At 40.9% G+C, this 24,713-nt stretch overlaps 1 protein-coding gene across 2 annotated transcripts in view; it reads left to right on the forward strand.

Annotated features, from left to right (window-relative positions):
- slc8a2b (solute carrier family 8 member 2b) overlaps nucleotides 1–24,713 on the forward strand; it is a 148,283-nt gene that overhangs the window by 82,535 nt on the left and 41,035 nt on the right. For both annotated transcript variants that reach the window (XM_031863541.1, XM_031863540.1), the window contains one exon: nucleotides 6,164–6,226. The gene's annotated coding sequence lies outside the window, so the exon portion shown is untranslated. The remainder of the gene's footprint in view (nucleotides 1–6,163; nucleotides 6,227–24,713) is intronic.

Below are 24,713 nucleotides of genomic sequence, written 5' to 3' on the forward strand. Positions count from 1 at the left end.
TGAAACTTTCCAGCTCCTTCACGGTTATCTTTGGTCTCTTTGTTGCCTCTCTTTCTGATTAATGTCATCCTTGCCTGCTCTGAGTATTAGTCCTCTCTTGGTTTAGGTCTAGCATTGTTGTGGTGCCGTAATAATGGATTTAATGGTGCTCTGTTAGATCATGTGACAGATCATGTGACATTTAGATGGCACACAGGTGGGCTTTATTTATCTAATTGTGTGACTTCTGAAGGTAACTGCTGGCACATGATCTTATTCAGGGCCTTCATTACAATTGGGGCGAATACATACACACATACCACTTTACAGTTTGTTATATTTTAGAATTGTTCTGTTTTACTTCAGCAATTCGCCTATTACGTGTTGGTCCGTTACATAAAATCCAAATAAAAATCTATTTTAATTCCAGGTTTTAATGCAACGGAATAGGAAAAACACCTTTGTATTTATCCCATCCCGAGCATTTCAAGGAGCAGTGGGCTGCTGTAATGTGCCCGGGAAAGCAACTTGGGGTTCAGTGTCTCGTGAAACTTGAACATGGGGACAGTTAAAGGACGACCCTAATTGCACCAGGTTAGAGAGTACATTGCAAAATGTACTAGCTAGTAACGTTAGCAGCACCGCTAACGGCTAAAGAACAAAGGTTCTGGTTACTTTATGATGCGTTCAGGCTCTGTTCAGTGAAAATGAGTATTGTCCGAATGTAAATTATAACATTATGATGTGTTCAAATGAAATCTCGTAAAATGTAGTATTGGTGAAAAACTTGAATAAATCCAGTTGTATGAAGGAGATGTTTTCACAACAACATAAATAGATATTAGAGATGAATTATGACCTGTTTAACTTCCTAACCCTAGCTCTAAGCAGCATATAATACATCATTAAAAATACTAATGACAAGATTTGTTTTAATCAATAAAAATACAATCTTTTGTTTCCTTATTTGAATTGTGTGTTTAATGAAGAAGAAAAAACATCAAAAATTACTATAAATAAGTAAAAGGATAAAATTTAGAATTTTTGATGGTTGCTACAGACTTCAGAGCGGTTAAAATATTTTTGGGATGTGTCAAAGCTTTATGATCCGTTGCACCACTAATATCCAAGCAGTATTGGTATTGTCACTGAAATATCCCTGATCGAATCAATATGGAATTGAACCTTATGAATCAGAACCGAACCGATTCAGTAAACCGGTGGTGTTTGCTTTCTTCCAGTTTCTCAACAGCTACGATAGAAACATCATCAACACGCTCGCTCACGTTCCTGACCTCCCTTTCTTCCGAACTGCTTGCAAGTCAGTGTAGTTATGTTGAAGTGTTCCTCTTCACTCCGCTGGTGAGCGAGGACCAGAAGGTCTGGAAGTGCATTTCATTTAAAGTCATCTCTAGAGGGCTCAGTCACGGCCCTCCACTCTCTTTGAACTCGCTCTCATCACTTGATGTCAGCGTTGTTGACATTTACCACCCAAGGGTCAGTGCAGGGTCGCTGCCATTTATGCAGCATGAACAAATTCATAAAGAGATTCCAGCCGATGGGGAAAAAATAAATGAAAAGCATCACGGTTGCCTCCTCTGTGCATTTGATAAGCAGGACTATGACTGTGAGAGGGCAGCCCACACTTCTCTGCAGAGCTCTGTGCGCTCGGGGGTTTTATAATACATTGAGTCGAGAGCGTTTTGTAGTTTTCACAATGCCACTTCGAGGTCCTCACGGTTGAACTATGAGCGTATCTATATGCATGTATATGGCCATCTATTCTCCTGCCTGTCTGTCTAATCACATTGCAATGGCAACGTATCCATCTTACGTCTTTGCTGCAAGTATATGAGGATGCAGGCAAGTGTTGCTAAATAACATTTCCACTGGACACATTGATTGTCAGGGTTGAAAGTTAATCTTTTCAGTTAGAGATGGTTCTGTTGTCACTTATAAAAGCAAAACATTAAAACGACAGATTGCTATTTTTTGCTGTATTCGATTTGTGCCATGGGACTTGATTTTTATATACCTCAAAGGATGATTTGGGGAATAACAGCTACAGTATTTATTGCACAGGTTGCCCCAATATTGATTACATTCAAATCCTTCGCAAATATTTTGAAATTGCCAAAAATGTTTCTGAAAAACATCTACTCATAAACATGTGTGGACTTTTAGTGCCTCTCCTTTGTGTGTTTCGCATTGACGAGTGTTGCTCAGCTATAGCTATGGTAGTGACACTAATGTGAACGCGTTACCTCTGATTTACAGGACCGACTTGATGCTGTCCTGCTGAAAAGCTCTAGAAGAACAGCTGCATGGAAACCAAAATGACCCGCAGTCCAACAAACTGCAGAGGCTGCAGCTATTTCTAATTAGTAAATGAGTGACCTTTTATGCAGCGATAGCATCAACGAGAGAGCATTACCCTCTCACTCAGTGGATTTCTTTTAATTGATTTTTTCATTTTACTTGTTGATTTAAGCTACTTAGAATGAGTGAAAATCTGGAGGCAGTAAGCAGGAATTAAAAGGAAAACATTCAATACGATATAAAGTCAGCGTGGTGAGCAATTTTAAAGCTGCTTTTTGTCTGGTTTTTCAGAGCTTTTGTGGCTTACATCTGTGGTGACCTAACAGACCAATTTGCTTTTCAATGCTAAAATACAACTGCACCAATATATAAGTGTGTCCTATAAGACGGGCTTATAAATGCATGTGAGGGACTCACTTTTAGCTTAGTTACTTATGTTGTTGTTAGCCATCCACCAGCAATTCCTGTTTCTTGACTGTGTGGCAGCTCTGTCCTCAAACGCATCACTCAATGGATTAACATGAGATTAACAAATGACCTTATATGGTAATAATGTACGTAATGTTCGGAGGAATGAATCCAGCAGGATATTAAGAGAGATATTGTCAATAATATTGGAAAAGTAGTAAAAAGTTATATTGAACATAGATTAATGAAAATAATATTACACAATGTTGAAAAAAGCTAGTCTGGCTCTTCCCAATGGTTTTAAAATCCACCTACCAGAACCTCTAAACCTGATCATTAACTTCCTAGATATTTATCATACAGACATGAGTGACATCAATCTGTTCACATAATGAAAAAGTGTTCAGGTGCATTTCCCAAAATGGGAACTCACTTCTGTTCTGCTAATTCACATTTGCTTTCCAACGTGTATATTGATTTTGCTGTCACTTATATTATCTCCAAGCCTTACTGGTTGCATGGCAGTAATCACATTCATAATAATGTAACATCCTCTTCATTTAAAGTCTGTTTACATTAAGATGATTGGATCAGGCAGGTGCCATGGGGACTGTAATGCGCATGTAGAGAGGAATGCAACAACATTTTTTAGTTACGCTTCAATTAATGGGACGTGGACAGCAGCAAAATGTATTTTAGACACCTACAAAATGTATATCAGTTTAAGTGTACGCTATATTTAGCATATTTTTACAGCTTTACCTTGCCGTCAGACAGTCCTTTATGACGGGGAACTGAAGCCGTTATCTATGCTCTTTTCAAAGCCACCGGACTCCTTTGACAAAAACAGTAATTTTACCTTTTAGAACACGGGAGTTTCTGATCTACCGATACAATCACACAAGTACACCACCTGACTCTATTCACAGCATATAATACAATTTTCTTTAGGGACATGTTAAAACAAAGGGGCCTTGTTGCCATGGTGACCAGCATTCAGACGGACTTGAAAATTAGTTAGTTTAATTAGTTAAAGTTAAAAATTAGTTAGTTTAATTATTAATTAGTCTTGTGAAAAACCCGGATGGAGTAAATTAACCTTTTCCAATGCAGTGTATCTTATTTTGAATGTTTGGTTCCATTTTTTTTATGGTAATCTATAAAATAGTTGAGATATGTCACTCAGTCAGGTGACCACCAAAGACATTAAGAACAATGAATGTCTGTATCAAATGTCACGACAATCCATCCAATGGACCAAAGAGGTCTGACATTGCCGTCCCTAGAGCCTGTGGCTGAAATTAAACTGTACCTCATGTTTGGTTCTCAACCTTTAGAAATACGTTGAGATGTGTCAGAGGAAGACACAGAGATAAAGGGGCAGACCGCCGATGTGCCATGCCGAGGAAAAAGAGCACAGCGATTAGAGAGACAGCTCAGAGAAGGAGATTATTTGGTGATGAACTTAAGCACCTCCGCTCTTGATGAATGCCTCGGCGCCGTACGTGTTGGCTTCGACCTTTAACCCAGACCTTTACGTCAGGCCCGAGCGAAGGACGAGAGGAATAGAACGCAAAACCTGAGTGTCACAGACAAGCTCATAGGTCTTCAATTACACATTTACACACACACACACACACACACACACACACACACACACACACACACACACACACATGAGGACCGTGAAGGACTGAAGTCTTTATCTACGGTATTTGTTTTACACATTTGTAGTGGACACAGCTGTTGTTTTCAATGCAGCCCTCTGTATCTCATTAATTCTACCCTCATCAGTTGTTTAGTGAAGCGTCGAGTTAAGAGAATATCACAGACCACATAATATTTACCAGTCATTTGCATTCAGGTGGAAAAGCCGCTGCAGCATGTCAAGTACTGCATATTTATTTGTTGTTTGCCGCCTAGATATGTTGTTAATCACAGGATATGACAGACAAGATGCGCCCCTGGTATTTACATTTAGTTGTGCGTTTGCTGAAATATAAGTTTGAAGGTTGTTTTCAGTGTCCTGCGTCAGCCGGGGGCTGGACGTGCATCCTATCCAACTGCTCTGCTTTATTTACATTTTGTTAGCAGTGTGAGGGCAGCTCCTTGGTGCTTGACATAAAGATAGTTTTACTTTATGATTTGACGAGGAGCAGCAGAATGCTACAAGGGGAGACGGCCTTCTTTGGGGAGGAGCAGTGGGTTCAGCCCGTCCAACTGAGAGGGTATTGCATGACTCGTAGAAGATTGAAAACTGTTGAATCACACGTACAAAGCTGATGAGTTTCTGACCACAGAGGGATGAACTGCTCAAAAAGATTGTAAGGATGCAGGAGTTCTTTCAAAGCAATAGTAATTAAATTTACTTATTTGCATCAAATATTTGAATGTGGATCATTTAATATCTTAAGATCTGACCAATTATATTCTGCATATATATCTGACGCCTGGAGGGAATTTATTCAAATTCCACCAGGACTCAAGGGTGAACTCATTAGATTATGGTGGTCAAAGGTCACTGTGACCTCACAAAACATGTTTTTGGGCCATAATTCCATAATTCATATGCTAATTATGACAATTTCACACAAATGTCTCATAGGATGAAATGATGAAGTGAGGACATTTTGGACAGACGTGGCTGTAAACTACTTGACTGGTTGGCGGAGGCATCCAACAGTGAGGCGGTAGTTTTAAATGAGTCGGGAAGACGACAGCAAAGCCTAATAAATCAATACTAGAGTCCGTCCTCGTCGTATGAATAAAGTGGTACACAAGTTAAGGCAGCGGGAAAATGCACACGGAACTTAATCTAGACCCTGGTCCCAGCGGTCGAAACACGATGAGGTCTTTAACAGGTTCCTAGTCCCTGAGGAAGGTTCCTGGGTCGGAAAAGGGGCTTTTGTGGATCACTGTTGAAAAACTCAAGTGCAATTCCTTCAGGTTTACCACCTCGTAAAAGCAGAATTTCATCGCCCATTTTCTGTGGCTGAAGGTCGGAGAGTAATCTCCATCAGGACCTGTACCAGTCTCACTCGATATTAAACAAATATACCAAACAAATAAGCGACACCGTGTCCTTTACTCCCTCTGCTCTCCACCGTGTGTTTTTACGTGACTCTGGTGGAAAAGTACTGCACACTCATTATCCTGGACCCATCTGTGGGAATGATGCTCACCTCATTAACTGACATTTATACAAATGAAACCTGATCACTGACCCATATCGCTCTCTCCCACACTTTCTTTAACACTCTCCACCTCTCCCTTTAATCGTCTCACTCTCTATATTCCTGCCATCTGTCTTTCTCCCGTCCTCTGTCCTTGAACGTATGTGGGATGTGGTGCTCCAGGTATCATTGCTGGTTTGAACGACATCAGAAGGGAAAGCCTCTGTTAATCCTCTCTCTCTCTCTCTCTCTCTCTCTCTCTCTCTCTCTCTCTCTCTCTGCAGCCTGCCACTGAGTAGGAACTCTATGTGGATCAAGAGTTGAACAAGGAGCATCCTAGACTAGGGGTGAGTTTGCTATTCATTTATTTTTCGGTCACATTTCCGTCTCTTGGGAATGGCAGTTCTGCAACTGCAACGGAGACGAGAGCTGTAAGTGGAGATTGTGTAATGTTTAAAACTCAGACTGTTCTGGATCAGATCCTCTTCCTCCTTACAGACTTGTGTTGTGGTGACGTGTACCTTTTTAGAAGCCAGTGGTGGAAACTAAGTACATTTACTCAAGTGCTGTACTTAGTGATATTGGTGAGGAACTTTTAACTGAAAGTGTCTCAAATGAATACTGATGGCTCTATATGACCGTTATAATTAACAAGACCATCAGTGAGAAGATTGGCTGCTCGAAAACACTATAACTTTCATGCTATGCCCTGCCAAAACCAACACAAAATTAAAGTTCATTTTTGGGGTACTTGTACTTATAGTATTTCCGTTTTATGCTAGGTTAATTTCCCCAGATGATTACTTATATTGTACAAGTCGTCCGGTCCCCTCCTCGTGAATGGAATGTGTCAGTAACTCCTTGAGGGAACTTCTTCATATTTGGCACAACAGTCCACCTGGACTCAAAGATGAACTGATTGGATTTTGGTGGTCAAAGGTCATTGTGACCGAACAAAACACGTTTTTGGCCATAACTTCAGCATTCATATGCTAATTATGACAATTTCACACAAATGATGAAGAGTTGACATTTTGAATGGACATGGAAATAAACTGCTACTTGGCAGGTTGGTGGAGACATAAAACTACCAGGCAGTTCATATGTATAATGTAATCTTTAAATATGCAAAGGAGCATTATCTAATGCTAACCTGTGGTGAATCGAGTACAAATCTACAGACACAAATAGACGAATAAAAGTTGTAAAATAAACACCTAAATGTGTAGTTTAGATGTTTTCTTTCCACTAGTCTGAAAGAAGACAGAAGAAAGAAGAAACCAATAGAGCCCAAAATATCAAAATTGAGTTGCATGATGAACTATGTTTTTGCCTGTGGTGACATAATAATTTAATTATAATCCCATAATACAACAAATTATTCTGCATAAAGAGTACTTTTACTTTTGGTACTTTAAGTATATTGTGATGCAGATACTTGCTATAGTGTGTTTCCTACCTTGCACATAGTTGAGGTTACATTCTGTGCTCTTTCTGCTTCAAGAGGGGTCATTTCTTCCAGCTCTCTGTCACTCTCTTGTTATCCAATTGTATTGCAAGTAGCTAGTGTTAGCTGGCTAGGAGCTAACGTTAATGCCGGCCGGATAAACGTCAGCTTTGAGAAATCTTCCTCCCACATAGAGTCGAGGCTCTTCTTGTGAACCTGGACAGACTTGAGCTGATCTTGAAGTCTTTTTTGACTCTGATACAGCTGGGTCATTTTAATCCCGCCCACAGAGGCTCCGATTGGTTCAGGTTTTTCCCTCTGACAGCCAGTCACAAGAGCAACACCAGACCTTTTTGGAATCTCCTCGCAAAAAATTGAGATGTGGGGTTGTGGGGTTGTGACTCAGAGATCCGGCAGCGAGCAGGGAACCCTCACCCTGCCGAATTAAAGCTGTGGAATCAGCTTTGGTTTCCATCTTTTTTACATACATGCTGATTGATTGGTGTGCGTGTGTGAAAGAGAGAAAGCTTGATAGACACAGTGACACATTTCTTTTTGCAGACGACTCATTACTGAGACTGTGTGTGTCGTACCTGCAGGAGGCAAATGACATGTTAATGTGTTTCTCACCATAATGGAGATGAATGGTAATTGACTGGCTCCTGCTTGTGTGTTTCCCAGTAGAGAAACACTTTATAATAACATCATTAACAAAAGGTAAATTCATAGTTAATTAAACTTTAGTTAATTGTTACTTTAACAGACAATTATACTAATGAATAAAGTCTGCTAATTATTAGCAATGCTATAATGTATGTTATCTCAACAGTTAATTGTAGCACACATTATAACATTTTATAATAACATTATATTTGATATGAGATACACATATGCTCAAACAGAGTCACTCGTGCACACCAGTGACCAAGAGGTTGAGAGTTTAAAGGGATGGAGCAATGCATTCTGGGAAACACAATGGCTCATTAGTTCTATCCCACGGCAACCCGGCCTAGTGGTGATGGATGGGCGCTGTTGGTGGTGGGGGGGGGGGGGGGGGGGGGGGTCATGAATGTGCTCCTTGTGTGTAATTTTTTTCTCATGTGTCTCGGCGTGTGGTGTTCACACATGAATTGCCCGTCCGTGTAAGTGGGGTAGTAAGTATGATGTAGTAAGGGACCAGGAGGTAGTAAGGGACCAGGAGGTCAAGACACACGTACATAAGCGCGTGTGATCATTTACCAAAGGTCCCACATGTGTGTATGTACGTGCGTCTGTGTGTGGTATGTACAACTCAGCATTGCACAAACGTGCGTGCAACCAGGTGGCTCCTAACACACAGGCCGGCGCGTGTACGTCACGACAGTGCTGCCCCACGTGATCCAAACAGTTACAATAACTCCAAGGGGTTGTAAAGTCCAAAAGTCCACACTTGTTGAAAAAAGATGTAACCATTTCAAGAATCCACAACATGTTTTCATCCAACGAAATATTCTGCTTAAAATCTATATTTGTTGGCGTTTAACCTTTAAGAACATGTTCACTGTGGTCAGATAAACGCTTTGCCCTCCCTCTTTCTGCACACAAAGAGAAGCAGCACTCACCACGTATATTGATTGAATAAGTTGATTTAATAAAAAATATAAAAAGAAACGATTTATGAATCACTATTATTATTATAACTTTATTCAAATTGAGGATAGGAGATTTTTTTGCTGGAAAAAAAAAAAGCCTAATGGATGAGAATCGCATTTACCTTTAATGTTGATGCATAATAAATAATGTGGGATGAATATTCCTTATGTCATGGGATATTTGTGAATTTCGGTGTAATGCATATACAGTATAATAATAAGAAAAGAAAAGAAAACCCTGCATTCAAATACTGACGCATGTCTTGTCCACCGTGTCCCTTTCTAGCCATTCTTACCATAGTCTGTGTGATAATTAATGTTCATGTGCGTGCATGTGTGTGTGTGTGTGTGTGTGTGTGTGTATATATCTATTTTTGGTCTGAATCCAGCTCTCCTCACCACGAGCTGCTGATGGAGCTCAGAGCTCATGTCAAGTTGTCAGGAATCCACACGAAAATCACAACAGGACTCAATTACTGTCTCCTCATAGACCCGCTAACCCCCCCCCGCCCTGTTGTATAAAAACAACATCCTGGTGCTCATGCTCTGCCCATAGATGTGAGATGGAGAACACCTGGTATATACTGTAGCTGTACATCTTCCATCTTTTCTTTCATTTACTATCTCCTCTCGCTCGCTTTCACTCTTCATCTCTCAAATCCATGCTGCAGGTTTGTCACCTTCTCCTGTCGGAGCTGCAGTTCGATGTGGAGCTGTGTGTGTGCGTGTATGTGTGTGTGTGTGTGTGTGTGTGTGTGTGTGTGTGTGTGTGTGTGTGAGTTTGTTTGTACATCAACAACGTGGTAAATAGCCTTAAATGTACCAACCAGGCCTCATCAGAAGGATCTGTGTATGTGTTTGTGTGCATGCTGACATGCGTGTCTGCTGAATTGTTCTCATCAGACATATGTGGCATCGATAGATGTATTTATGGATGCTGCAGGCAAAGTGTGGCACCCCTGAAGGAACTAATAGGGTGTAGCGTGCATGCATGTGGAGGATGATGAGTCTCAGAGGTGTGTGTCTCCAGGAATAGAAAGCACATGAAAAGGACATATTACCATCAAGTGAAATGCTAGAGGTTCAAAATGGAAATCCTCTGTAAAGCAAGGCTGCTGCCTCGCCTCACCCCTCTACACTGTTTGGTAACATTATTTTGTTTTAATCCAGTCTTAAAAATCTAACAGTGTGATTTGTTCAATGTCCAAAAAAGTGGTACCAATGGGTAACCACCGTCACTGAAAAGTGAATCCAATGATGAAGTGTCTTAAACCTGCATTCTCTCTACTGGCCAGCAGGGGGCGACTCCTCCGGTTGTATAGAAGTCTATGAGAAAATGACTCTACTTCTCTCTTGATTTATTCCCTCAGTAAACATTGTAAACATGAGTTTATGGTCTCAATCTCTAGTTTCAAGTCTTCTACAATACAGCATGATGTTCATTTCGTAAATTATGATCCATTTAGAGTCAAATAGACCATAAAGCAGAGTATGCTTTAGGGCGGGGCTAACTTGTGATTGACAGGTTGCTACCATGGCCTGGGTGTTGTCGGTATTTTCATCATTGAAACTTAACCCTTTCACAGTGTGTTTTCAATTTATGAAAGTTAATTGTGAATTTTGGTCGCCTAAAAATATCTTAGTCAGCATTCGGTTGTCACCTCTCTTGTCATTACTGTTTGCAACAATCCAAGATGGTGACAGCCAAAATGCTGAACTCAAGGCTTTAAACCAGCAGTCTACAAACCAGTGGGTGACGTTTCGCTGACTACATCCACTTCTTATATACAGTTTATGTCTCAGTCGCTAATTTCAAGTCTTCTTCAATGCAGCATGACGTTCATTAAATAAATGCAGGATACATTTCCGATGCATTATTGCACTAGAAATACTTAACTTATACGACTAAGATTCGTGTTTTTTGTCGGAGATATCTAACACCTTGGACTTAAGAATGATGTGAACGATGGACCTACAGTATTTAATTGGACTCAATGAACTGGACCCTTTCCTTCGACTTCATATGTTATTACACATTTTTTTAATCTGGAAAATTCCTGTCAGTTTTTTTGCAATTTTCCATTTTTCTACCAGTGGCTCCATCTGCGCGCCTAGGTGGGCCTAATGTTTTAGGTGAAACAGGTTATTATGTCTATTATGCACAAGTTTGTTTTAAAACTGTGATGTTCTCCTTTAACAACGCCTTTTGAGCCCCCCCCCCCCCCCCTGGATTGGCACATTTTGTACAGTACTGGTTGTTGCTTTTGTAGATGAAGCTGCTCTCAGCATTTACCCTGCTGTTAAATTAACATTGTTTCCTAAAAATCTGTGGCATGATGGTTACACAGTTTTTCTAGGTTAAATTTGAATACAGTTTTAGTGGTTCAGATATGAGACCAGATATATTTAGCTGTTCCATGTTCCATAAGTGAAGTCCGCCACAAAAGTGAAATATAAGGGAAGGTGTCCCCGACCTACTGTGCAGTCATTACTTCCCTATTTTATTTCTTATTACTCGGTCAGCTCCACTGCTTCAGGACACAGAAAGATGGATGGATGTGAGCCTGCCGCTGTGGAGGGAATTGGAAAAATATCCTGCCTACATTTTTTCCTTTCAATCTGAAATCACCTTTACTTTGAGGCTTTTTATATTGTTACCATAGCAAATGGAAAATAACAGGAGTTCAGGGATCCTTACAGTGTGAAAGAGCACATGCAGCTCATCTTTAGTGAGATGGATGGTGCAAAAGTGTTATGTGAGACGGATGCATTTGGCCTGTTGCATTACCTGTGCTCTACAAGCTTTAGGAGAAGAGAGGAGTAAGTTCAAAGCTTCATCCAATTTTATTTTGAAAACCTCGGCTGAGTGGCCATATAGATATTTTTTCTGAGCTTCAGCTATTTTTTTCTTTTTTTTTGTGCGGCTGCTCGGAGTGCTTCTAGTTGAAACTTTACAGAAACGCTTTTCTGCCAGAAAAGCAAATAACACTATGTGGATACATGCTATATAGAAACTAGCATGCAATATAGTCCACCTTCTCTACCCCTCTGTCTGTCTGTCCGTCTGTCTCTCTCTCTCTCTCTCTCTCTCTCTCTCTCTCTCTCTCTCTCTCTCAAACACACACACACAGCGAGAGCTGCAGTGCGTCTCCCTCTCTGTAATTGTCTCACTCAGACCTCAGTCCAAAAGTACTCAAAAACTTTTGGAAAAAAAGATACATGTAATAATTTCCAAAATGAACAACATGTTTTTATCCAACAAAATAATCTGCTTCAATCCATGTCAATCCAGTCAAAAACTGCTCCTCTTCCCGCTGTGGCACAAAGAAAGGAAGGAATTTATGAGGGTAAAATCAGCCTTCGGTACAGATGACTCGATCAGATCCATTTTGTGATTTGCTGCGGATGATTATGACAGCATCGCCTGCGTGGTGGGGCATAATGGGTGAGAAGAAAGCATAGAGACAGTGACAAATTTAATGCAATTACCACACAAATAGCCTATAATGATATACGTTTAATATTCAGGTTTTTTATGTATTCTTTATTTATTTATTTTTACCGCTTCCTTGCGGCCTGCTAGCAAATGCTTCCAGAGTGTAGTGGTTGGGGACCCCTGGCGTAAAAGACGGTTCCAAATTGCTCCGGTATAATTACATTGCAGACCGTTTAGCGGTCTCTCCCATAATACTGGACCAACACAAAAACATGGGAAAATAAACCCTTTGTTGAAAAACACCAATGTTACCCTTTAATACTTGCAGTTCTTTAAATACAACATACAAGATGCATTCTAAGACGCTCTAAAAGAAAAACTTTAGAGAGTCGAGGTTGGACCTGAAGGCTGTCGGGTCAAATCCCTGGAAAATCCGTGCAGTGAATTAAAGCACAATGTTTCTCCTTGCTTCAAGACACCTGGGGAAGTGGTTCAGTGAAGCTTGTAAAAGACTATGTGTTAGTGCAGGATGCAATCCCTGGTTGAATAAAAACAATTCCACTAGTGCACTGGATTTTCTTAACTTTATTTCTTCAGAGACCACGAGACACAGCTCATTTGGATTCTGTTATATTTCCCCCCTGTCAGAGAAATCAGTTTTAGCTGGACATTAAATGGGGAATCTATCCAGCAGAACTTTGTAGTAAATGATTCATGTGGCTTTGCTTCTCTGTGCGCTTGTACAGGTGTTCAGACTGGAAACAAAATGTCTCTTTGAGCTCTGTGCCGAATACCTCATGAGATTCAACAGACTCTGATTGCAAAGCAGGAGACAAGCAGGAAAAACACAGTTCTGGAAAAAAAAGAAAACTATATCTATATCTTATTAAAGTGTTTATCAGGTGAATAAGTGCAGCCACTTTGTATAGTCATGGATGATTTTTTGTTTTTATGTGTTGTCCCGGAGTCTGATCCGATTCTAATATTTGCCTAAAAATGTATTAAATATGTATCTGAAGCATTGAAATATCAGCTGTTAATCTGACTCACTTTTTTGAGTTACTTGATCTAAATGTATATTAATTTTAGAAGCTGAAATTATTGAAATTATTTGGAACTACTGTCACGATCAGGCTTTGCCCTGTGTGTTCTGTGTCTGTTTCTTTCTGTAGCTCCTCACTCACCTAATCAGTTCATTCAGTGCACCTGCCAGTCACACTCAGCTCATTACTCTCACCTGCTCACTCTGCCTCCTTCACTATTTAAACCCCTGCCGCACACACCTACTGCCAGATCATTGTTTGTTTTCCTACCTACCCGCCCGTTTTGCTCGTCCCGTTCCCGGTTTTCCAGTCTGCCTGTTCTGCCTTTTCCTGCCGGATTTTCCCCCTCGTCTTTTGTCTTGTCCCTGGATTCCCTGTTTGTTTTTGGTTCATTAAAACCTTTTTTCACTACACCTGACTGTCTGCGTTTGAGTCCTGACCATGCCCCGTGACACTCGCGATTATGTGATGTTTCTTTTACCTCCTGAACAATCTCTGGGGAGAGCACTCATTTACACGGGCTGACTTGACAGTGGATTTCATGAGTTTGAGTCTCTCCGCCTCAAGACTTGCTGCTTCATTTACTCTTTCAATGAACACCTCATCACTGACTGCTGGGTCATCCAGGAAAGGCTTTATCTGGAATTTAATGTTATCACTCAACAGCCCTGTGCCCACGGACCTCAAGCACTCTAACCAGAGAAGCTTTATTTTGCCCCGTTATCAACCGACTCACACAATTAACAGAACTTGGAAACACCGACGTTGGTCATGTTACGAGAAGCTGCTTGCTGAATGTTTTGTACACTGCTAATCTTTTTGCCCAGGCGGTTGTCAGAAGAGTCATTGACTGGCGCCACCAAATCTTTTCTCACATTCACACATTCCTCTCATGTGAAGGGAGACGCTCGCACTTGGAGCCCTTTTGCCGACGTTAAGGAGAACAGCGCTGCAACACCAGCAGGCTGAGGTCACGAAACACAGTGGAGTTCAGTAAATAAAGGGATCCGATTGATTTTGGCCGATGCTGGTCTTTTAGAGCATGTCTGGATCAGCACCAATACCGATCAGGCTTGGCTAGGGACATCTCTATTGTTTGTCTTTCGGTGGTTGCAGAGTCCAACCAACTGAACACCCTCACTCACTCCTCACACGTTCACTCCTTCCTCTCCCCAGACGGTGGTAACGGGAGCAGGTTTCACACTGGTACTGTAATTGCTATGCACCAATCACAGAGTCAGATTCTTTGTATGTCGATCACACACGTTGCTGTTTTCGCGCCTGGTGTGCGCTCCTCTCTTGAGCAGCTTTTTTTTCAGGCGTTTTTTTAGACGCGCATAAAAGTTAAAATATTCTAAACTTTTCGCACCGCTCATCAGTCACAATTGACCGAAGCTGCCAATCAAGCAAGCAAGCTTTACTACTTTACCACTGACTTCCTGTTTTAATGCCGGTAGATGTGATTGAAGCGGACATCAGCGATAGTTAATTGCGATGAACTATGTAATTTCCCTCTCCTCCTCATTCAACAGCAAGAGCTCGATATCTTTATTAAATCATTTTTTTCCCAAACAAGTGGCGTTTTTGAAGGGTCCTGTGACGTGTCTGTGTGATAGGCTCCCTACTTGGCAATTAACAGGTTGTGATTCTGATTCTGACCCAGTAAACAAAAGACAACTGACGTTCCCAAGCTTCACTGAAATACATCCATCCATCATCCTCACTTCTTCACACAGACTCAACATCCTTCAGATGGAATTCCCTGATCTGAATCCAAGAGCAAGTGGAGTGAAAAAGAGTCAGACAGCAGTGGCGTTCACTGATGTCAGTCTTTTCCAGTGTTGTTTATATGAACACACTTGTTAGGGTGGCGCTGAGACTTTGGAAAGCTTGGGGTGGAATTGGCTCCCATTGATATTTGGTGAACAGCTGCTGAGGTGAATCCAGGTGTGAAGTGAAGGGATTTCACCAGTGGGCTCCACTCCAGTCAAGGAGATCGGACAAACAGTGTTGGACAGGACGAGTCAAGAGACAAGGGAGACAAGAATAAAAAGTGTAAGTGTGTGAAGATTGTTTACACTAGTGGTGCAACGAATCATAAAACTCACACTTCTGATCGTATCACGGATCAGAGTCACGGATCGGATCAAAAATCGTATCAGCACAAAAGTAAAAAGGGAGCAAATATATTTTTTTTGCTGCCGATACTAATTGGTGATCATTGATGATCGATATTGGCAGATACAGATCCCTTTGTTTGATTATAGCAGCTGGTCTACAAGGATCCAGGCTTTTTTGCCACCGTCCCAAAAATCATTTCAACCACTCTGAAGTCAGTGTAAACCATCAGAAATTATAAATATTATCCTTTTACTTTGTTGAAGTAATTTATACTTTTTTTTCATAAAGGCGCACAATTCAGATGATTAGGAAAAAGAAGATTGTATTTTCTTTGATGAAAACAAATCTTGTCATTAGTTGATGTATTATAATCTGTTTAGAGCTAGTGTAAACAGCTCATAATTCATCTCTAATATATATTTATGTTGCTGTGAAAACATCTCCTTCAAACAACTGGATTTATTCAAGTCTCTCACCAACACTATTATATTATACATTTTACGAGATCATATGTGAACACTTCATGATAACGTTACAATTTACGTTAAACTGTGTAATTAATCCACGGTTCATGCGTGCCGTGAGGGGGGATCCTTACGATCCGTTACACCACTAGTTTACACGATGTGTCCCCATTGTTTTGTGTACAGAGTGCATGTTTCAGAACTGGGTTTCTGCAGCTAATTGAGCAGGTAAATGGGAATTTGTAGAGAAGGACCCCTCGATTAGAGATCAGTCACAACCTCCAACCTGTTTAATTACTTGTCTCTCTCAGACAGGTCAGAACAGGCAGGTAGGTAATGGAGTGTCTGTTACAGTCTGTTCCTGCTAAGTTCAAAGCAGGATTATGACCGGTATCAATTTCTTTCAAATGTCAGTTACAGCTGCTCAGTGGTGTCGGAGTATGTTTGTGCTGTAAATGGTTACCGGCTTCGGGTGAAACAAGCTGACAGTGAATGTGAATCTTTCCATAACATTTCTGTGGGCTTGTAAGTTGGTTATAAAGCTGTAACATCATCCTTTGTCTAAACAATTTAGTCTCTATGATGGTCTATATCTGGACAGTTATATATGCGCAAATAACCGGAGATGGAAGAGAAGTTGGGAAAGGTGAGAGCTAAAAACAGAGGCAATGGAGGGAGGTGAGGTAGTGCTGCAATGTGGCCCCACAGATGCACTCAAAGAGAAACAAAAATGCACACAACCACAAACAGAAAATAGGTTTGTATGCACCTAAGGACCGACTGCAGCGGACTCACATGCACAGCTGTGATCCCCTGACTGAGGCACTATTTGGCCGCATGCAGCCTCGGGACTAAAAAACATCTTTAGAACAGAATACAAAAGCAAAATCACTCAGAATACAGATCTAACACGGGCTCACAGGAGATCATCCCAGTCCTTCCTCGGGAGATAAATTGTCTCTGTTCAACCTTGCACCCTGAGAAAATCCACCAGACCTGCAACCGGGGCTCTCATCTTCATTGTCTGCGGCCAGGACGACTTGACACACTGCCATATGTCTATAAATGCTGAAGCGTTGGGCTTCTGCGGTAAGCAATATCTCATTGGTAGATATTGTCGTCATCATCAGCGTAATCTGCAGATGAGGACGTTGTATCAGCAGGGAAGACCGGACGCAGTGGCGGCTGGGATGGGGACCTTAACCGCGTCAATCTTAAGCTCCTGCCCACTCTCATTATAGCGGATTTGCATATCGCAGCATCGGAAATGATCCCACCGTTGCTGGCATCGAATCTTGGGCAGCGCTTGAGCAGCAGGTGGCCGCTGAACACTCTCTGCATGGCCCCTGCCGAGGCACTTGAAGCAGGTGTTGTGAAGACGGGCACTGATGAGGTTGTTGATGCGGCGACTCCATATGTGGGGCTGTCAGTGGGCCAATTGTCGTTTTCTTATCAGCAAACGACAATTGGCCCATCCGTGGACCTAGCAATCACAGTTTTGCTTTTTTTGCTTTTTAGATCTGGGTACAAAAAGGATCGAAAGCGCGTATCGTTTGATTGGAGAAGTGTCGATTCTACTTGGTACTGGGTTATTTTGGTTGATACCTTAAAGGTACCGAGTACCGATACCCAGCCCTCGTGGGGGATGAAGTTGTGGAAAGACTGTGATGTCACAGGGTTGTTTTCAACCAATCAATGAAAGGCTGAGTGACTTCAGCTCTGATTAAAGAAGGAAGTTCAATCATTCGATCAATTAGATCAAAGTTAAATTCTCTCTGATGGTAGCACCACAATAATCCCCACAGAAACAGAGAAAACAGTGCGTGATAGCTTCACACAGGACTCTGTATTGTACCAAATATAAGACGACCTTGATGGTTTTGGAAACAGTTTGAAGAAAATCACTTTGAACAATATAGGCTGATCAACCTTATTTCAAGTTGTTGTTTTTTGCATGATTAATACAAATGCAATTCAAAGTACTCTGCATTATAATAAAACATTAAACAAACAGAAACAGACAAAAAGCAACGCAGAAAAGAGCACTAAAAATAGCAGAGACAAAGAAGAGAATATGGAGGAATTAACAATGAGATATTTAACATCTTTTCTCGTTACGTTGACGCAAGAATAGACTAAATCAATAATAAATATTTAAATTTAGTTGCTAAAATGAGGTGAACTAAACTGGACAAACATCCTGGGGAGAGAGAAGCTTTCAGACTTTTCTCGATTCACGTTTTGAGTCGCATACTCACACCCCCTCCTGTCAGGCTCTCAGAGCAGTTCTGTGACCACAGAAAGATTTTCTCTTTGGGTCGGGGAATTTCAACAAGCCATTCTGTGTCTCTCTGCACTGTTGACTGACACTGATTGTCTCCTCCAAGAGAACACGGCTCGCCAGGCATAAAGAAAATGATTGTTGAGAGACCAATTTGCTTCCTGATTTAGCCCCTATGTATCATAATGAGAGTTTGTGTAGATGAGGCAGAGAGTTGAAAAGAGAGTTTAGCCTCCCTTTGTTGTTTGTGCTCCATCATGTGTGGTTTCGTCCCTGTGGACACTGGGAGCACCTCAGACTGATGGCAGAGAGATCAGCATAATGTTTACCAGTGGTGGAAGAAGTACTCAGATATTTTACTTGAAGTAATTCCTGGGAGGTCTTCTTTTTCTTCGTCTTTCATCTGTTCCCTTTAGGGGTTGCCACAGCGGATCATCTATTTCCATCTGGCCTCCACCGGTCCATATTTGATTTGGCGCATACGTTTTAGTAGAGTTACTTAGGAACCAATGGAGTTTGATCTGAGAGCCATGGACAGGAAGTCAGAAAGTACTGAGAGACATACTGTACAAACACATTTATTATATATAGTTATTAAAGCAGGAGTCAGCAACACCATCACTGCATTTAGGAATGGCAGAAACATACATTGCGATATAAAAATTCCATGAATAGCGGTAGAAGCATAATCATTGGAATAAATCGATGTCAATGACGATAGAATTCATGACAATGAAAATGGAGATGAATCCAGATGCAGTGGTTGTTGTTTACATCATAAGAACAGCTAGCGTACACATGAATATGTGCATGTATCGTCTGCACTTGAGGTCTATGAGACAAACAGAGAGAGAGACTGCACTGTAGTGTTGAACGTAAAGGCAGTAGGAGACAGTGGTAGCAGGTAAAAGATGAGGTAGGGAGAGAGTTCAAGGTGCTGTGGCTCTGCACTACGGAATCACATTACAAACTGAGTTTAATTAAAATGTCAAATTGAATGCAGAACTACATGCTTCAGTCACTTTTATTCAACACACAGACTTAAAATGTGGGTTGAATGACAGTACAAGCACATGTACTTGAAAAATATGTATAGATTGCATTTTTCAAACAAACTGCCTCATTTGTGTTTTTCAGTACAGCCTTCGGCATTTTTAATTAGAAGTGCGAGCGTCTCTACTCTCTGGAGTGCCGGACAATTAACAATTAATCCAGTGAAACGGTGGGTCCCATCAGAACTAATGTCTCACATAGTGATTGGGCCCTCACAACAGCAGGATGATGAATGGTATTAAAGATTGTTTCCGGCCTGAAAAAGTAAAGTGAACGCACATGCAACCAGGCAGAATGCATCACATTGGTCAACACTACAACTGGCATTCTATTGGTTGGGGATTTTTGACAGGGTTATCGTACAAAAAAAATTCCAAGAGCAGAGGAGAAATCGGAGAGCCAAGGAGAAATATAATAGCAGATGTTTCGCGAGCACACAGAAGCTGCCTGAAATGTGAGGAGAAGGGCTGGAGCTGGAGCGTAGGAAATCTGTGCAAGCAATAACATATCTGTATCTGAGTGCAAGCATACAGTTTTAGCAAAAAACAGAGCAGATCCAAGCGCAAGCAGGGGCCATTTGAGTGTGAGGACAGGGTTTTGAGGGAAAGCATTACAAAATCTGAAGTGCAATCAATGAGTCATGTTCTCAAATTGATAGAACGCACTCTTGAATAAAGACAGGAAAAAAGCTCCATATGGTTGGTGCTGTCGGTGGAACTGTGAACTCTCTCCTCTTTTTTCAATCGTTCCCAATGAGGAGTGAGTGCATGCGACCGCCTAGAGAATAAGCGCTGCACCCAGCGTCTTTTTTTCTGAGCGCTTCGCTGTTTTTTGGATTCTAATTTAATATCTCTGGTGACATCACTGTAGAAAATGGAGGAAGAGCTTGTTTTTGGCGTGTCTGTCTATCCTGTGCTTTATATGCCGGACAGACACGATCATAACAAAAAATGAAAAGCATTGTGGTTGAAAACCGGCGGGGCGGACACTGACTGTTGCAGCTGAGTGTCGGGCTTTTATCTCCTCGTTATGGCTCTCCGATTGAGAGGGGACAAGCTCATCCATAAAAAGTATAAAGCAAGTATGCCCCAAGTATGCCCTCAGGATGAAAAAAACAATGTCAAATAGATAGATAATAAAAAGCAAAGGGGCGATGCTAGTGTATTATATATTAAAGGTTAGAGTGGGGATATATATGCTCCAGATATTGTCATAGAATTTATTTTTTTAAGTGCTCAGAGCACTTTTTTGATAGGACGCTGGGATGAAGCCCTCCCCATCTTTTCTACCAGGAATTGATGCTTTATGGACAATGGCCCTTACTCTCATCACATGATAAGTGAAATCTGACTTCTTCTACTCTGTGCTGCTGGAGAGGCGGATACACTTTCAGTTTGTACTTGTATCCGTCGTCTGACATGCAAACAAAAGAAGCAAAGCGACGGTGGGGGCGGTGTGTGTATTACCGAGTACTGCGGCAGGACTAAATCATACATTCATACGTCAGCTTTTTCAAATAAATTACTCAACTCTTTTATTCACTGACTGTACATTCTCTATTTACTGGTAGCTGCCACGTCTGTGTGAATAAATCATGTTGTGAATGTCTTTCCAAATTCAGGAGTGGCCTTGGTTGTTCTGTTAAATCCTCCACTTCTTTCTGCTGGCTGTAATGCAGCCCATCCACCATTTCTATTTGATTCTAGTTTATTGATGCACTCAGCAGAGGTTCTGTGTAAAAGTGTTTTAGCGATCAAAGCAGCACGCTGCGTAATGCTCTCTTCATTAGTTCGAGACGGAAACATCATAAAAGCACTTGTCTCAGATTTATTTAGTTTCTCATCCACTGTTTTGTGTGTGTGTGTGTGTGTGTGTGTGTGTGTGTGTGTGTGTGTGTCTGTGTGTGTACCCACTGAGTGTTGCTCAGCAGCGACGTGTCGTTGCCAAAGTGCTGTTTGTCTTGTGCCTTTTGAGAGTTCCCACGAGAGAAACAGAGATCTGGATAGAGACAAGATTGGTAGAGAGAGAATTAGACAGTGACACACACACACACACACACGCATGCACAGCTGGGTTTGTATTTTGTCTAATTATCTGATTGGTTTGTTCTCAGATGCATGAGCACAGTGGATAAAAACAATAACAGCTCACAGTCACATAACAGGTGCTCACTACACACACACACATTTATCTTCTTTGGAAAATGAAGTTTAAGGTGGTAATAAGAGATGTCACAAGCGTTAATGGGGAACGACCATTCATAAAAATACTGAAACTTGCTCATGTTCATGCATTTTCCAAGGTGTCGGAAAGGTGGCAACGTCATCACGATGAATGTACAATTTCAACGAACAATTTGCAATATAAATAAATATGCGGTCACTTTCTGAATGTATTTCATGTTAACAATAATAAGAGTAAAAAGTAAGAATAAAAAGTGTGTCATAGCTTTCTGATTTATTTCGTCTTCCGGTAGTTATAGTTTAAGCAAGTGCTGTCCACTGGAATGGAGGGATGGATGGGACACAGAATGGATCTCATGTGTTTTGTAAATGTGCAATGCCTGTTCACACATCACCCGTGATGAATGGGATACAGTAATTGTGTGAAGATGTGTATGATGGACCGGACATGAAGTGTGTTGCTGTTTAAAAGAGAAATATCTCGACTGAGCATTTTACACTGTTGGAACACTGCTATTACTTAAGGAGAGAATCTTATCTTACATATTGTTAAAGAATAATTATGGTTTCTATTCATAGCTTTGGGGACCAGACAGGTTGTGATTAAGCAAACAGTTTAGCCAAAATGTCTAAATCCCTTTATTTGGAGGTCAAACTTAAAGTGAGCTCACCCAAAATGTCAGTGCTCAGGGAAACACCAAGTAAACTGATGGATGTGAAAACAGTCTGGATATTGATTTTTACCATTCATCTTAATTTAATTTTTGAAGTATATTTGTCCAAGCTTTTACAACTATTTGGAAAACCCTAACCAAGCCTTAGGGAACCTTAGGGAAAGCAACAATTGTCATATCCTGTCAGACCCCGACCTCCACACAGACATACTTTCTGCTTCATTAGCGAAAGGACACACACTCTGCATTGGCACTAAACTTTGACACTGGATGTAAGTCATGAAATGAAGAATCGTCAGGTATGGGCATAATTCCTACAGATCAGAGGTTGCACACACACACACACACACAGGAACAATGCAGAGAAGGGAGTGATAAAAACTGTTCACCTCCATTGTACTAGTGTGGAAGCAGAACTGTCAAAGACAGCCTAACCTGGGCCAATGAAACCAAAACTATCTGCATGGTAAAAATAAATAAAATGTTTTTGTCATGTAGGTCAACAGAACCTTCAAATTCAGCAGTTCATAGAATAGAATGAGAAGTTGTATATTTTGTTGAATAACAAGTCCATTGGTGTAGCGTTGTTAATTGTAGCAGATTTGATAATTTATTAATATCAAAATATGTAACTATAGTAAATAGCTCAAAATTATGAATCATAAATGAATTAATATGAATGGTGTAGAGAGGGATTTAGCTTTAAATAACAGACACAATTAGTTTAATAATTGCTGGAACAAGTCTTCAACAGTAGTTGACTGGTTACTATTGCGTTCCAATATTCATCTTTCTGTGATCATCCGTGTCATCATTGGCTACATCTCTCTAATGTTTCCCCCCTGTCAAGTCAACAGCAGATGGTGTTATAATCACAAATACACACAGGTGCACACTGGGTTGTTGCTGTTTTCCTCCCTCCATGTACAGGCGCTGAATCACACATGAACGTCCCTGACAGCCGCCCTCTTGAGAAACACTTCATAATCATTCGCTCCTAGAATTAGTGTCATCAAAATTTACAGCAGCAAACGCTTATCACTCCTCCGCCAGCTGGCTGCAGCTGATATTCCAGAGGTGTCTGATGAAGGGCAAACACTCATCAAATTTCCTTTAACTTGATATATGAGACGCGAAAGTGGGCACAGAGGGAGGATGTGGTGTGGAAAAGGAAAATAGATACTGCATTCATACTGACATCCTTCATTTCCAGGGACACAAAGGAAGAAAGAGTTAGCACTGTTGAACATCAGCTGAACTAATCCCAGTTTAAACTGCATTTCAAGGCTCTTTCAGTTACATTATGATGCGTTCAGGCTCTGTTCAGTAAAAATCAGTATTGGGCGAAGGTAAATTATAACGTTATCATGAAGTGTTCACATGTGATCTGGTAAAATGTAGTGTTGGTGAGAAACTTGAATGAATACAGTTGTTTGAAGGAGACGTTTTCCTGACAATTAGATATTAGAGAGAAAACTATGAGCTGTTTGCAATACATCTAAGCAGCTTATAATACGTCATTAAACTATTATTAACTATTGACAAGATTTTTTTAATCTATAAAAATACAATATTTTATTTGCTTATCATTTGAATTGTGTGTTTCTATGAAGAAAAAAACCCACTATAGATGACTATAACAAGTTGGCTGACAGTCCATCCTGTCTATGTCTATTCATCGTGCACTCACAAATGGCAAAATAGAATTTAATAATATTTGGATGAGGACTTTTTTTGCATGACAGTAAAATGACCTCCTGCCAGCTGAAGGACAATTTCGCTGGCACCTTGTAGCCAATTTGCACAGTTGGAAAGCTTTGTGTTTGTGAGCAACAGAAGAGAACAAACACAGATAGAGAGTGACAGACTGAAAGGGAGCAAGAGGACAGAAATAGGCTGAGAAAAGCACCAGGGACGAAAAAACCTCTCCCTTCAAAAGTGTGATGCTGCCACAGCTAATACTGTCGGCTTTTCAAAGGAGCAGAGGCGAGTCTTTTAGTCTGCTACCTCAGAGTGGCAGGGGTCCTTGAGTCACTGCTCTTTGAGTCTTTGCCAAATGCTTCACAACTTTCAGCTTCTAACCCTGCAGGCCTGCAGAGGCCCCACACCATCACCCAGTAAATACTGACAGGATCCTATACTTTGTGTTAAAACACAGTGCGTCACTTTGAGACTATCCTGACCTGAAGTAAAGCAGCATTGGTCATTTGTTGAAACGTACCAATATTTATTGTTTTGTCACAAATAAACCTCCACTGGTGGTGCAAATAATGACGGTCCTCTCTCTGTAGCAAAGGTGGATGTAGTGATATTGTGATAGCGTGATATTGTACCTACAGTCGGATTGAGTTGCTATAGGTTTCATTCTGGATGCTGTTTGGCATAGAACACAGTTTTAATCAAGCTGCGTTTCTCTTATGGAACTTTTTTCAAGTTTCAGGTTTATTTAATTTATATAGCACATTAAAAATCAAACAGGATTTGCACCAAAGTGGTAAACA

The sequence above is a fragment of the Anarrhichthys ocellatus genome, unplaced genomic scaffold (genome assembly GCF_004355925.1).
Source record: "Anarrhichthys ocellatus isolate YVR2014 unplaced genomic scaffold, GSC_Weel_1.0 scaffold29, whole genome shotgun sequence".
Taxonomy (NCBI): Eukaryota; Metazoa; Chordata; class Actinopteri; order Perciformes; family Anarhichadidae; genus Anarrhichthys; species Anarrhichthys ocellatus.